The sequence below is a fragment of the Amblyraja radiata genome, chromosome 11 (assembly GCF_010909765.2).
Source record: "Amblyraja radiata isolate CabotCenter1 chromosome 11, sAmbRad1.1.pri, whole genome shotgun sequence".
Classification (NCBI taxonomy): domain Eukaryota; kingdom Metazoa; phylum Chordata; class Chondrichthyes; order Rajiformes; family Rajidae; genus Amblyraja; species Amblyraja radiata.
The window spans coordinates 5,334,107-5,351,252 of NC_045966.1; positions in this window are offsets into that span (position 1 = coordinate 5,334,107).

Here is a 17,146-nt window from a genome sequence, read left to right on the forward strand (position 1 = left end):
TGACAGAAGAATTCTCTCTATAATAAAGATTAAATCCCCAAACACCTGTCCGACAGATCAGAAACACTCTTCAGGAGGCGGGTGTGGATTTGTCAATGACCACTGTCCGCAGAAGACTTCATGAAAAGAATTACAGAGGCTACACTGCAAGATGCAAACCACTGGTTAGCCGCAAAAATATGGCTGCTGAAGGTACTGGCTCACTTAACTTCATTGATGATATAACTGCTGATGGTAGTAGCATAATTAATTCTGAAGTGTATAGACACTTCCTATCTGCTCAAGTTCAAACAAATGCTTCAAAACTCATTAGCCGGCGGTTCATTCTACAGCAAGTCAATGATCCCAAACATACTGTTAAAGCAACAAAGGAGTTTTTCAAAGCTAAAAAAACTCTCAATTCTTGAGTGGCCAAGTCAATCACCTGATCTGAACCCAATTGAGCATGCCATTTAAATGCTGAAGAGAAAGCTGAAAGGTACTAGCCCCCAAAACAAGCATAAGCTAAAGATGGCTGCAATACAGGCCTGGCAGAGCATCACCAGAGAAGACACCCAGCAGCTGGTGATGTCCATGAATTGCAGACTTCAAGCAGTCATTGCATGCAAAGGATATGCAACAAAATACTAAACATGACTACTTTCATTTACATGACATTGCTGTGTCCCAAACATTATGTTGCCCTGAAATGTGGGGACTATGTATAAACACTGCTGTAATTTCTACATGGTGAAACCAAAATGTGAAAAAAGGGCCTTATGTGGGGCTTTCGACAAGGTCCCACATAAGAGATTAGTATACAAACTTAAAGCACACGGTATTGGTGGTTCAGTATTGATGTGGATAGAGAACTGGCTGGCAGACAGGAAGCAAAGAGTAGGAGTAAACGGGTCCTTTTCACAATGGCAGGCAGTGACTAGTGGGGTACCGCAAGGCTCAGTGCTGGGACCTCAGCTATTTACAATATATTAATGATTTGGACGAGGGAATTGAATGCAACATCTCCAAGTTTGCGGATGATACGAAGGTGGGGGGCAGTGTTAGCTGTGAGGAGGATGCTAGGAGGCTGCAAGGTGACTTGGATAGGTTGGGTGAGTGGGCAAATGCATGGCAGATGCAGTATAATGTGGATAAATGTGAGGTTATCCACTTTGATGGCAAAAACAGGAAAGTAGACTATTATCTGAATGGTGGCCGATTAGGAAAAGGGGAGATGCAACGAGACCTGGGTGTCATGGTACACCAGTCATTGAAAGTAGGAATGTAGGTGCAGCAGGCAGTGAAGAAAGCAAATGGTATGTTAGCATTCATAGCAAAAGGATTTGAGTATAAGAGCAGGGAGGTTCTACTGCAGTTGTACAGGGTCTTGGTGAGACCACACCTGGAGTATTGCGTTCAGTTTTGGTCTCCTAATCTGAGGAAAGACATTCTTGCCATAGAGGGAGTACAGAGAAGGTTCACCAGACTGATTCCTGGGATGGCAGGGCTTTCATATGATGAAAGACTGGATAGACTCGGCTTGTACACGCTAGAATTTAGAAGATTGAGGGGGGATCTTATAGAAACTTACAAAATTCTTAAGGGGTTGGACAGGCTAGATGCAGGAAGATTATTCCCGATGTTGGGGAAGTCCAGAACAAGGGGTCACAGTTTAAGGATAAGAGGGAAGTCTTTTAGGACCGAGATGAGAAAATCATTTTTCACACAGAGAGTGGTGATTCTGTGGAATTCTCTGCCACAGAAGGTAGTTGAGGCCACAGTTCATTGGCTATATTTAAGAGGGAGTTAGATGTGGCCCTTGTGGCTACAGGAATCAGGGGGTACGGAGAGAAGGCAGGGATGGGATACTGAGTTGGATGATCAGCCACGATCATATCGAATGGTGGTGCAGGCTTGAAGGGCCGAATGGCCTACTCCTGCACCTATTTTCTATGTTTCTATGACCTTTGTTAAAATCTGACAATGTGCACTTTAACCACATTTGATTTTTTTCTATTACAAATCTCAAATTGTGGAGTTCAGAGGCAAATAAATTAATGATGGGTCCTTGTCCCAAACATTATGGATGGCACTATATTTTTAAGGCAGAGATAGATAGATTCTTGATTAGTATGGGTGCCAGGGGTTATGGGGAGAAGGCACGAGAAGGGGGTTGAGAGAGAAAGATAGATCAGTCATGATTGAATGGCGGAGTAGACTTGATGGGCTTATGAAACCCGGAGAACACCTATGCGGACACAGGGAGAACATGCAAACTCCACACAGACAGCATCGAGATCAGGATCGAACCCGGGGTACTGGTGCTGTGAGGCAGCAGCTCTGCCAGCTGTGCCACTGTGCAAAACCGCAGGCTGAGATTGGGGGCCAGTAGCATAAACATCTAAAATGAGTGGCCCCAAATACTTCCGAGGTCTGACACAACAGTGTTGCACGTCACTCTAACGGCAATCTCTCCATTCCCTGCATAAGTCGAGCGTCTACCAAAGCAAACCTTCTACTCCCAGCTTAAAGAAGGCAAACGTAAACGAGGCGGACAAAAGAAGAGATTCAAAGACGCCTTCAAAGCCGGCATGAAGAAATGCAAAATCGATGTCGACAATTGGGAAACCAATGCCAAGGACAGGAAACTCTGGCGAACCATCATCCAAGAAGGAACGGCGACCTTCGAAGCCAAGAGATGCGCAGAGTTGGAAGAAAAGAGAAGAAAACGGAAAGAGAGGCAGCAACAGCCAAAGCCCAATCTGCCATCTGGAATTACCTGTCCTGAATGTCGAAGAACTTTCAAAGCCACGATTGGACTCGTAAGCCACCTGAGAATCCATGAAAACAACAGAACGTAGACCATCATCCTCGACCTCGAGGGATAGCCACGACGATGATGGCATATCCATGTACCTATCCACAAGCCTCTGAAATGCCACTATCATATCTACCTCCACCACCACCCTGGCAGTGTGTTCCACGCACCCAGCACTCTCTGAGTAAAAACTTGCTCTGACTTTAGAATATAGCCATTAAAGTGACAAGCACATCATTTATGTACCTCAGATGCAACCTCAGCCGTTCACAGCTTGTTCTATCAGTAACCAACAACGTTTGTTTTCTCTTTGACCATTAAAGTTTAAAATCATGCTAGGCTAGAGGGCTAGAATCTGACATTGAACTGTTGTTAATACCTCTGGGGTGAGTCCCACGCCAGAACTGAATTTCCAAATCAAACAAAAGTCCTGTCGGAAATTCTCACCACCCTCTGTGTGATAGATTTGCCCCTGCGGTCACCTTTAAATATTTCCTCTCTTACCTTAAATCGATGGCCTTTGGTTTTCGGCCATCCTATTCTGAGTAGAAGACGATGACATTCACCTTGTCTCTGCCCCTCATGATAAAACCACTCTCCAGCCTTCTCTGCCTCAGGGGGGTGGAAAGCATGAGGCTATCCCATCTCTCCTTGTAATTAAATCCCTCCAGTCCCAGTTACAAATTTGAGGTCGGAGAAGAGGTGGAACACTGATAGTCATGAATCTTTGGAATCCTCGACAAATGACTTTCAGTGGCATAATGGGGTAGTGGTAGAGTTGCTGCCTTACAGCGGCAGTGGACTCGGTTTCCGATCCTGACTACGGGTGCTGTCTGTATGGAGTTTGTACGTTCTCCCCGTGGCCGCGCGGGTTTGCTCCGAGATCTTCGGTTTCCTCCCACATTCCAAAGACGTACAGGTTTGTAGGTTAATTGGCTTGGTATAAGTGTAAATTGCCCCTAGTGTGCGTCGGATAGTGTTAATGTGCGGGGATCGCTGGTCGGTGCGGACTCGGTGAGCCGAAGGGCCTGTTTCCATGCTGTATCTCTCTAAACTAAACTGAACTAAACAGTGAAATCTCAATCACTGAATACACTCAAGGGTGAGACAGATGTTTGGAACATAGGACACTGTGTTTTTGATTTTCTGTTTTTGGACTGAATTCTGTTTTTAATTTGTGTCTCTGTGATGTCTTTATTACTTATTTTATTCTGATTATATGTTTTTATTTCTATTAATCTATGTAAGGTGTCCTTGAGATGGCTGAAAGGCGCCCATTAAATAAAATTTATTATTATTATTATTATAGGAAAGTCAAGAATTCTCAGAATCAGGAAGTGGAGCTGAGGCCAAAATTATGTGATTCACCATCTTATTAAATGACAGCGAAGGCCTGAGAGGCCACACAGCCTAAAGGGCCTGTCCCACATGGGCGTCATTTATGCGACGTCATTTACGCGTCATGACGCACGACGTCGTGACGCGCACATGATGTGCGCATGGTGCGCATTACGCACGCATGGTGCGTGGTGACGTAGGCAGGGTCGCCCGTGGCGCCCCAGGATTTCGGGATGTACAAAATCTTCCCGCACCATGTGCGTGACGCGCAAATGACGCCCAAGTGGGACAAGCCCTTAAATCTGCTCCTATTTCACATGCGGACCAAGTTTTAAAAATGGACAACTTTGCTTCTGTGAAGGATACAACAAACCCAGTTTAATTTTAAAAGGCTCTATCGTTAAATTCAGAAAAGCCTCCAAATCACGGACATGAGTCGCACAGTATTTGATCCTGGATTCTTCTTGGGGACCTCGTAGCAAATAATAATTTATTAATAATTATATTTCAGAATGTTGGCATTGCTGACAAAGCCAGTGTTTCTTACCCAAACTCATTGCCTGGCCACTTCAGACAGCATTTTAAGAAACAGTCTAGAATTGCATTTAAGCCGGACTGAATAAAGATGCTGCTTTCCGTCTCTGGAATAGTTGAGTGAACGAGACGGTGTTTATGGTGCATCATTTGAGGAGGAATTCAGCAGATCTGTGGTCATCTTTATTAGGACAAGCAGTGTTTATAGATTTGTTTTAATTCCAGAGATAATTAAATTGCCGTGGTCAGATTTCGGCGGATCTCTGGATCATTAGTCCAAGCGATTGAGTTACTAATCTAGTAATATCGTAATCTAGTAATTTAACCATTATGCCACCATTGCTCCCCGATTTCCTGGTTAGAAATGTAATGAGGATTCATTACTGGCTTTCAGTGACAAAGTTGTGGTACATTGGAAAACACCAGAGGGCATAGACTCAGAATAAAAGGTCAATAGACAATAGACAATAGACGCAGGAGTAGGCCATTCGGTCCTTCAAGCCAGCACCGCCATTCAATGTGATCATGGCTGATCATCCCCAATCAGTACCCCATTCCTGCCTTCTCCCCATATCCCCTGACTCCGCTGTCTTCAAGAGCCCTATCTAGCATACCTTTAGAAAGATGAGGAGGAATTTCTTTAGTCAGAGTGTGGTAAATCTGTGCAATTCATTGCCACAGACGGCTGTGGAGGCCAAGTCATTCAGTTTTTTTTTAAAGCAGAGATTGACAGATTCTTGATTAGTAAGGGCGTCAAAGGTTATGGGGAGAAGGCAGGAGAATGGAGTTGAGAGGGAAAGATAGATCAGCCATGATTGAATGGCAGAGTAGACTCCATGGGCCGAATGGCCTAATTCTCCTCCTAATATTTAAGAACTGGTCTGGAGGGACAGCAGTTAAACTGTGCTATCAGTTGTTTAAAACCTACCTTCAATGAAATTGTATCTGAGAAAATTATGAGCATCGAGCCTTTATCTGATTACTAGACCAGGGGGGACCCGTTGGGTCCTGTCCCCTCAATGTGCGGTTGTGGGAGGGGGGGGGGGCTGTGGCATCACATTCACACTAACCACCCCCACACACACAGGGGGGGAGGGGGTCAGAGGGGGAGTGGGGGAGAGGGGGGAGTGGGGGGGAGAGGGGGGAAAGGGGGGAAAGGGAGGGAGGTGGAGGGGGAGGGGGGAGAGGAGGAGGGGAGGGGAGTGGGGGAGGGGGAGGAGACAATAAAGTTGAATTAGTCATAAAGTGCTGGAGTAACTCAGTGTTGTTAGGCGGCATCTCTGGCAAAAAGGGCTGGGTGACGTTTCATGTCCAAACAGATACGTCACCCATCCTTTGTCACCAGAGATACTGTCGGACCTACTGCACTTTGTGTCTGTCTTCGATATAAGCCAGCGTCTGCAGTTCCTTCCGACACATGAATTAGATGAGTGTAGGATTGGTGCGAATGCATGGTTGAAAGTGTGAACTCGGTGGGCCAAAGGGCCTGTTTCCATGCTGTAGCTTTCTATCTGAAATGGTTTTACTTCACAGCATAAATTTGAACCATGTGGCTCATCGGAGATGAAATTCACTTTGGACAAGATTGAGAATAGTAAAGTTGACACGAATGAGGATGCAAAGTTGTTTGACTTCTTGTCCAGAACCAGGGGCCACGGTTTAATAAGGGGTAAGCCATTTAGAAGAGAGATGAGGAAACACTTTTTCACACAGAGAGTTATGAGTCTGTGGAATTCTCTGCCTCAGAGGGCGGTGGAGGCTGGTTCTCTGGATACTTTCAAGAGAGAGCTAGATAGGGTTCTTAAAGATAGCGGAGTCAGGGGATATGGGGAGAAGGCAGGAACGGGGTACTGATTGGGGATGATCACCCATGATCACATTGAATGACGGTGCTAGCTCGAAGGGTCGAATGCACCTACTCCTGCACCTATTGTCTATTGTCAGTACTGGTGTCAGAGGTTATGGGGAGCAGGCAGGAGAATTGGGTTAGGAGAGATAGATCAGTCATGATTGAATGGCAGAGTAGACTTGATCGGCTGAATGGCCTAATTCTACTCCGTATGACCTTATGATCTTATGAAGAATGGTCTTGACCCGAAACGTCACCCATCCCTTCTGTCCAGAGATGCTTCCTGTCCCGCTGAGTTACTCCAGCATTTTGTGTCCATCTTCAGTTTGAAGACCTGTCACTCCGTGGACAGCCAGCGGATGGCACAGGTACTTGGACATATTGGCCCGGCATGCCGCACACCATTAGGTGTCTCTGCATCTGTTTAAACTCATCTATACAATAGCATGGGAGTCACACGGGAGGACCTGGATACCAAATCAAAGCCCATGTAACTCAAGTAGGTCACTATGTTTTTATTATCGAAAATAAATTGTGTGGTGCAGAAGTAATATGGTGCTTTACAGTGCAATTTCTCGGCAGGAGTTTTAAATATTGGTATACCTGGTTCACTGACTCCATCTGGTGGATAATGTGACAATGTAGTTTCACATCTTTTTGCATTGTAGTACTACAGTACTGTGAAATACTTCAGATTGAAACAATCCACCTTGACATGGTTTGCATATCGAAGATGAGGTGGCTCCTTAATAAATTAAAAATCTGAGGTACTGTGAAATAAAAATCTTCAGGGAATTTAATTGTGCATTTATAAATCATAGGGAAATACTGCCAAACCTTTTAACCAATTTTTTATTTATTTTATTTTCTACAAAGTCCCTTTAATCCATTGGCAAACCTATGTCAACTTCCTCTCGCTTGTCAATGTTCTCAACATCCAAACCCCGGTTACACTAATCTCAGCTAAGTGCATCTGGTGTTCCCAATGACTTCAGAATTAAGGGACAGAAGTTTAGGGGTAACATGAGGGGGAACTTCTTTACTCAGAGAGTGGTAGCGGTGTGGAATGAGCTTCCAGTGGAAGTGGTGGCGGCAGGTTCGTTGGTATCATTTAAAAATAAATTGGATAGGCATATGGATGAGAAGGGAATGGAGGGTTATGGTATGAGTGCAGGCAGGTGGGACTAAGGGAAAAAAGTTGTTCGGCACGGACTTGTAGGGCCGAGATGGCCTGTTTCCGTGCTGTAATTGTTATATGGTTATATGGTCTCCTGTACATCGACGAGACCAAGAACAGGCTCAGCGGCAACTGTTTGGCCAAACGCTTGCACTCGATCCGCAAACGGTCTGCCGAAGCCTGCCGGATCTACCAGTTGCTAACCATTTGGACGCCCCTTCCCATTCCCACAGTAACCTTTCTGAGACTGGGCCTCCTCCACTGTCACGCAAATTGGAGGAATAGCATCTCATATTCTCACATTCCGCTTAGGTAGTTTACAACGCAATATGAACATTGAATTCGCCAATTTTAGGTAACCTCTAACAAAACGCTACCCCACCCCCTCCCTTTCTATCCCCCCCCCCCCTATTTATTCTCTTCCCTCCCCTGCCCTGTGCCTCGCCATTCCCCCTCCCCTCACCTCCACCTCCATTCCTTCCTCTGGCTTCACAATTCACAACTCTTCAGTCTGTGGAATTCTCTGCCTCAGAGGGCAGTGGAGGCCGGTTCTCTGGGTGCTTTCAAGAGAGAGCTAGATAGGGCTCTTAAAGATCGCGCAGTCAGGGGATATGGGGAGAAGGCAGGAACGGGGAACTGATTGGGGATGATCAGCCATGATCACATTGAATGGCGGTGCTGGCTCGAAGGGCCGAATGGCCTACTCCTGCACCCATTGTCTATTGTCTTCATTACTTTTGTCTCACACGTTGTCTTTCATCCCTGGCCTTTGTCCAACCACGTGCCTATCAAAATCCCCCTCACCTGTGTTCAGCTATTTCCTGCCATGCTTTGTCCTGCCCCTCTTGGCTTCCCCCCTCCCCCCTATAATCACAAGAAGGGTCCCGACCCAAAACGTCACCTATCCAGAGATGCAGCCTGACCGGCTGAGTTGCTCACGCACTTTGAGTCTGTTTTTTCTAGTTACACTCAACCAGCTCCAAGAGTCAAGAGTTCCAGGAAAATCAAGAGTCAAGAAAATGAAGATTCTATTGCCCAAAACAGACCCTAGAAACAGGAACTTTACTGCTATGTCATTATCAACTACAATGTTGATGGAAGAAATGATTTGAGGATGTTTTCAAAGCCTCCTTATCAAGTGGAAATTGTGGAAGCCTTTCGCCTTCCATGGAGGAGCAGCTGCCATAGCACCTGGGTCTTTCAGTCCCTTCATTAGGAACATATGGAAGCTCAACAAAAGGGTCTCTACATCGGCGAGACAGAGCGGAGACTTGCCGATCGTTTCGCTGAAAACCACAACTCAGTCCGTCGTAACCAACCTGATCTCCCGGTGGCTCAGCACTTCAACTCCTCTTCCCATTCCCAATCTGACCTTTCGGTCCTGGGCCTCCTCCATTGTCAGAGTGAGTACCAGCGCAAATTGGAGGAACAGCACCTCATATTTCGCTTGGGCAGTTTACACCCCAGCGGTATGAACGTTAACTTATCTAACTTCAGATAGCCTTTGCTTTCTCTCTCCATCCCCTCCCCAGTTCTCCCACCAGTCCTACTGTCTCCGCCTACATTCTATCTTTGTCCCGCCCCCTCCCCTGACATCAGTGTGATGAAGGATCTCGACCCGAAACGTCACCCATTCCTTCTCTCCAGAGAGGCTGCCTCACCCGCTGAGTTACTCCAGCATTTTGTGTCTACCTTTGTGTGCTGAATCTGTGCCTCGTCTCTGGTAGAGTCTGCAAATCTCACATTGGCCTCATCAACCACCGCAAAGACAATGGGACTGGTGTACAAGCAAGTCATTCGCAGCCCAGCCTAAGTGAAGAAGGCACTGACATTTCCATTAATACCCCTCTCCCTTTGCTCACTGGAGTCACATAACAAATACATGGAGATTAATTTAATATTGAAGAATGCATTTAGATTACCAATCTTGTGAGTTGTACAGCCACTCAATTGTGGAATTAACACAAAACTAAAAGATAATTGGATCTGCTTTTGTGAAAGGCAGCCTAAATGCTCAATGTAGCAATCAGTGTGATAAATATAACCAAGGATTCCAGCTGTAACTTTACACAAGAAACTTCATGCCTTGAAATTATTTTAAAAAATCACTGCAAACACAAAATTGTTGCTCATTTGCAAACACAACTGTACCATACAGAGGGAGAAGAATTCAAACCGAAAGCTTTATTTAAATATCTAATTTATAAAATTGTATATCCACACAATTGATATTTTATATTGCGCTTCTGCCAGCATTTAAGGAAAACAATTTTGGTCACAGTATATTGTGGATTGGGGATATTGAGGATGTGTTACAATCATTTGATTCAGGGAAAAGGAGACACAAAATGCTGAAGTAACTCAGCTAGTCAGGCAGCATTCTTCAAACTGAGAGTTAGGGGGAGTTACAGAGATCTCTGGAGAGAAGGAGTGGGTGAGGTTTTGGGTCGAGACCCTTCTTCGGGCCTTCTTCGATCCGAAATGTCACCCAGTCTTTCTCTCCAGAGATGCTGCCTGTCCCTTTGAGTTACTCCAGCATTTTGTGCCTATCTTCGGTTTAAACCATCATCTGATTAGATTAGATTAGATTAGATTAGATTCAACTTTATTGTCATTGCACAAATACGAGTACAGGTACAACGAAATGCAGTTTAGCATCTAATCAGAGTGCAAAGTAGTAAAAATACTGGTTAAAACAATATGTACAATGTGGATGAATTAAACTAGTACATAGGCAAATAAATATATACAGATAAAAGGGTATAAAAGATAGCTAGCGTCGGGCCTGTGAGTTCAGCAGGGTAATGGTATTTTGGAAGAAGTTGTTCCTCAGCCTGCTTGTGCGAGACCTGAGGCTCCTGTACCACCTCCCTGATGGGAGGAGGGCAAATAGTCCATTGTTGGGGTGTGAGGGGTCCTTAATGATTTTCCCGGCCCGTCTCAGACACCGTGTGCGGTGGAGGGCATCCATGGCAGGGAGCGGGGCACCGATGATGCGATGAGCGGTTTTCACCACCCGTTGCAGTTCCTTCCGACAAGATTGTCTTTAATACTTGCCTACAAAAGAAAACAGTTTACAAGTAATAAATGAGGCTGCAATATGCTTCCAAACATTATGATGAAATGATCCAAACATCATGATGAAATGAAAACTCCAAACTCCTACATAAATACATGTTCCTTATAAATAAAATTACACTCAGTGCAAAGAGCACGCATTACAGAGAAATTAGTTGGCAGCTTCAAATTCAAAGAATCAAACAGCAAGTCACAGGACAATTGGTGTGTCAGGAGATATATGATGAAAGTTTGCAGGGTATAAATGACGCCTTCAAGTGACAATGGTTTTGTTATGTAACAACCAGAGAACCTGCCTAGATCCTTCTTAAGTTTCAGAGCTCAGCGATTATTGCTTCAGAGGATTTCCTTTCTGAGAGTTAAGTTATATGAGGCATTTGTAGGAAGCATTTGAGTCAGCCCAAAGCACCCTGCCAGATATAGCTAGAGCAAGGCAAGCTTCATTACAGATTTTTATGCAGCCATGGAAGGTTTCCTGATACTGCAGTCAACCATGGTGAATGTACTAAAAATCAATTACAATATACTGTAAATGGAGAGGCACTGGGTGATCTTTGCTCAAACCAGCAATAAAAGTACTGTAGTCATATCAATGATACGTTTTATGCTGTATGAAATCAAGAGCCTGAAGAAGGGACTCGACCCGAAACGTCACCCATTCCTTCTCTCCAGACATGCTGCCTATCGCGCTGAGTTACTCCAGCATTATGTGTGAAATAACTTAACAATACCTGACTTGCCTATTGAAGCTTAATAGTTTCAAAAGTATCTACAAAGAAATTGTGTAGGAAGGAACTGCAGATGCCGGCTTACACTGAAGATGGACACAACACTTTGAGCAATTCAGCAGCTCAGGCAGCATCTCCAGAGAAACACCACCCATCCGTTTTCTCCAGAGATGCTGCCTGACCCACTGAGTTACTCCAGCACTATATGTCTACCCTTTGTCCAATATGGTCTGCTTGTGACTCCGGGCTTAACTATGTCTTCAATTCCGAAGCAATTAGGAAGAACTACCTTTGTCCGTGACATCAACATTCCATAAAACGAGAAAAAAACCCTACAAAAAACTACAAGAAAAATAAACTTAAGTTACATGAGCAAAACACAAAATGCTGGTGAACTCAGCGGGTCAGGCAGAATCTGTGGAGGAAATGGAAAGGCAACGTTTTAGGTCAAGACTCTTCTTCAGAGTCTGGAAAAAGAACCTGACTGAAAACGTTGCCTGTTCATTCCCTTCACAGATGCTGCCCGACCCACTAAGTTCCTCCAGCACGTTATGTTTTCCTCAGATCTTATATTGTCTTGTTTGTACTCTCTTCTCCACTCTCCTATATATCACAGCCCCGCACTCCAACCTTCAAATGCAGACACAATGAACTGCAGGTTCTAGAATCTTGAGCAAAACACAAAGTGCTGGAGGAACTCAGCGGGTCAAGCAGTGTCTGCGGAGAGAAATTGTCAGATGGCATTTCGGAATGCGACCCTTTTTTTCGGACTCAGCAGATTCCAACATCTGCAGTTTCTAGTATCCCGTTCTCTACACAGATGCTGCCTGACATTCGGCACTGTTTGTTTTGTGCTCAAGATTCCTACATTTGCAAATTAATTTGCAATTAATTAAATTGTTAATTATAGACAATAGGTGCAGGAGTAGGCCATTCGGCCTTCGAGCCAGCACCGCCATTCAATGTGATCATGGCTGATCATCCCCAATCAATACCCCGTTCCTGCCTTCTCCCCATATCCCCATTAATTTGTAAATTAATGTGTGGTGTGTATGTTAGCGTTGTGTGGTGTATACATTAGTGTGTGTGGTGTATGTTGATAATGTGTAGTGTATGAGTTAGTGTGGTGTATAAATAGGTTAGTGTAATGTCGTGTATAAGTTAATGTTGCATAGTGTATAATTTAGTGTTGTGTTTATGTTGGCGCTGTGTGGTGTATACGTTAATGCTGTGAAGTGTATGTTAATATTGTGTAGTGTGGTGTATAGGTGGTGGTGGCCCGTCGGTAACACCGATGGCGGGTTGTGCAGTCCCAATTCTAGTGAGTTCTGACATGGCTCACGAGTCCAATTCGTGAACCGCATACTCGAGGGCAGTGGGGGCAGATGAAGGTCATCGCTGGCGGGTTCTGGGCGCCAGCCTTCGTCCTCTCCCTGGCTTTGGTAAGTCGTTCCAGGCGGCGCTCCTCGAAGCTGTTCGCACTGCTGCGCGCCAACGTGTTCTGTCGCTGGCGCAGGCATCCAGTCGCATGGCCGCAAGACCACAATAGTGGAGATGGTCCTTGGCGCAATCTTTGTACTGCATCCTGGGACGACCACGATTCCTTTGTCCCTGGGTGAGCACATCATAGATGACCTGTCGAGGCATGCGGGTTCCATCCAACCTGATGACGTGCCCAGTCCATCGGAGCTGTGCTTTGATGATCATTGCCTCCATGCTTGTGAAGCTGGATCTGTCCAATACTTCTGGTTGGGCACTTTGTCCTGCCAGCGAATGCCCATGGTAGTGTAGTAAAGTAACCCAACACCTTCACTCTCTGTCCCTGAAAACTTCAAACAAAGCCAGAAATCTTGGGGTCATTATGGATTCAGATTTAAATTTCGACAGTCACATCAAATCAGTAACAAAATCGGCCTACTATCACCTCAAAAACATAGCAAGATTAAGAGGACTCATGTCAGCTCAAGATTTAGAAAAACTTGTACATGCCTTTATTAATAGTAGGCTAGATTATTGCAACGGTCTCCTTGCAGGTCTTCCAAAAAAAACTGTCAGGCAGCTACAGCTTGTTCAGAACGCTGTTGCTAGAGTTCTAACAAAGACCAAAAAATTTGAGCATATTACACCAATTCTTAAATCCTTACATTGGCTCCCTGTATGTCAGAGAATTGATTTTAAAATCCTGCTGCTCACCTATAAATCACTACATGGTTTAGGGCCAAAGTATATCACTGACATGCTTCCACTATATAAGCCTTCTAGACCGCTAAGATCTTCTGAAACCAATCTGCTAGTGATTCCCAGAGTAAATACAAAACATGGGAAAGCAGGATTTAGTTACTATGCAACAAATAGCTGGAATAAACTTCCTGAAGATTTAAGACTTGCCTCAACTTTGACCACTTTTAAAACAAGACTGAAAACTTTTATGTTTACTTTAGCTTTCAGCTAAATCTTAACTACATTGCACTTTTAACTTTTGCACTTTTTATAATGCATTTTTAATTTTGTTTTTCTTTTCTTTTAGTGCTTCTATTTTATTTCATTTTATTATTTCATTTATTGTATGACATGTTTTTATGTGAAGCACTTTGAGTCTGCCTCGTGTATGAAATGTGCTATATAAATAAAGTTGCCTTGCCTTGCCTTGCCTAGTGTGTAGTGTATAAGTTAGTGTTGTGCAGTGTAGTGTATAGATTCATGTTGTCTGGTGTATAAGTCAGTATTGATTGTGCAGTCACTATATTGTCTCCTGTGCAATTTACAATGCAATCGACACTTTTATATAGGGTTTGTGCAATTTACAATGCTCTCACTTTCCCCTTTATATAGGGTTTTAGGCACTTTCTTTTCTATTTCTAGAGAAGTATATGTTTTTATAGATTATGTGTCTTTCTGTGTGTCTTTTTAATTTGACTTGACTTGACTCTCTGAACAACCGCACAAGAGTTCCTATGTGTGTAAGCACAAATGGCAAATAAAGTTTTTGACCTTGACCTTGACTCTATCTGCCCTCTCACTGTCTCTGCCCCTCTCTCTCTCTGCCCTCCCTGCTTCTCTCACTGCCTTTCTGCCCTTCTGCCCTCTCTCTGCCCTCTCTCTCTCTCGGCTCTCCCTCTCTCTCTGCCCTCTGTCCACTCTCTCTCTGCCGCTCTCGCTCTCTCTTTCATTAAATTTATAAAACTGACATTTCTTTATTTTTCCTATGGCTCGCAAAAATGTGCCAAATATATAATGTGGCCCTCACGCTGAATAGTTTGGAGCCCCCTGGTGTAGCGATGTTACAAAACCTACCTTCAGCGGCGCTGCAGATCTGCCACTGGCTGTGTGCTTGACTTTGGCGCCTTTGAGGGAGGGGGGGAGGTGGGGCGGGATTAAAATGCAGGTTTGTATCACTTGTCAGAGAGGGATTACCTCGGGCTGCTAGTCGATGAAGAAAAATCGATCGGACTTTTTTTTTTTTAAATCGCTGGATAATTTTATAGCTGGATTAGAGTAAAAAGCAACTTCGAAAGCCCTCAACGCCTTCAACGTGACGGATCGTAATATCAGGACAAAACAAAAGGTAAGTTGTTTATTTCACATATAATCTTGCTTTTTGGGGTGACCTTAGTCTAATTTTACGTTGCGAAAATGTTATTTGGGCCCCATACGAACCAGCAGTGTCTTTCCTGGGGTTAAAATTCACGGCAACGTTCCAATCGATCGCATTCCAGAAACACCCACTCGCAAGATGATTTAAATTCTCCTTTTTTTTGGACAATCATGTCATAAGAGCATCTAAATCGTCTATATTTTGTGTTATTGTCTATCCATAGTCAATATTTTTATACTAAATATCCACAACAGTTTTAACCACATGTATTGTGCAAAAAATAATAAGTTTGATTATATTGAGAGTGGATGTTTCTAGATTAATTTATGGGAATTAAACATTAAATTCCTTCCATCTGGCATATAAATTCATGACAGTGAGATTTAAAATTCATGTTATGTTGTGAATTCTTGTGTGAATGGGATTAGTTTGTTATTTGAATACTTAGGCTATTAAAATTTTTTATCCTTTTCTTAAGAAATGGATAGATGTATAGATCTAGTAATTGAATTTAGATGAATTGATTAGATGAAACTGATGAATAGGAATTTTTTGTTGGGTATTTACTATTTGTTTTAGCGTTTAACTTTATCATTTCTACCTTTTTTCTAAAACTGCAAATAATAACTTGTTTCTGTAAATGCTGTTCAGTATTTTTTTTCCTTTACATTTTAAACAGATGTCTCCGAAGAAGAAATGCAAAATTGTCAATCCAAATGCCCAGCAAAAGAGACAGATTTAGACAGCATTTGCAGAGATTATCCGAATTTGGACTACTCCAAATGTGATGATCTACAGGGCATTCTTAATGGGAAAGTAGTGGACAGAAAAGCATGTCATGCATGTTTTGAAGAGCAAAAACTTGTAGTTTACAATGCCAAAATTGAGAAGTTGAGGAAAAACAAGGTGTACAGAGTTGCTTATTGGTTACAATCTGAGGAGTATGATGATGCTACTGATTATGATATGCCACTGTACCAGCTAGCAATTGATATCCCTAAAGACTTGGTCTATTGCTAGTAATTGTATTTTATTTACCTATCTGTTACGGACACAGCATATAATACAATAATATTAAAGTTCTGATCTTGAGAATATCACATTTTTTAATTTTCAAGGCAATCTGGGTGTTTATTACTATTTCCGTCACAACGGTCAATTTTGTAATTAGCTACAATAAGGTAACTAACTAATTATATGCTTTAATTTCAGATCATCCAAGTAAGATGTCTTATATTTGTTTCAGAATGCCTAAATCTACAATAACTGAACATTTCATTCAGTTCTCTTAATTTTTAAGAAAGTTATGGGCTTTTGACTATCCTTGATCACAGCTTTTGTGTTAAGTCAATGGAAAAGCAATAGGGGGGTTGCACGTAAGGTCACTGGGTCATAGGACTTGACGCACGGAGCCGCTCAATCCATCTGGAGGACATCCGTAACTTCCGGTATATGTTATTAATACAAGAAACGCGTACTTTCCTACCTGTTAAAAACCGCCAAAATGTTGAATTATTGCGCTGAAAAAAATTGTGAGAGTCGGGGTAAGTGTGAGAGTCATATACCCAACTTTAGAATTCCAAACGTGAAGCGAAATGTAGGTATAGAGAAGCGAGAACTGAAGGGACTACAGCAGCTAAAGTGCTTGGTAAACATTGGCCGTGCAGATATCGGAATTGAAAATATTGGAAATTATCGCGTTTGCTCACTGCATTTCATCAAGTAAGGCATTATTTGTGTTTTTTCTTGATTCCTTTGGTATCTAAGAAGTCTCAGAAGTGATAAATCTGGCTGTAAATTTTTCTTCAAATGCGTTTTCATTTTGTATGTAAAAACTCACTTGGGAACCATGGGCGATTTTAAAAAATTACAGCCAGATTTATCACTTCTGAAACTTTTTAGTTGCCAAAGGAATCAAGAAAAAACACAAATAATGCCTTAGTTGATGAAATGCAGTGAGCAAACGGCCAATGTTTGCCAAGAATCTGGCTGTTGTCCCTTCAGCTCTCGCTTCTATCTACCGTCATTTCTCCTCACTTTTGGAATTTTG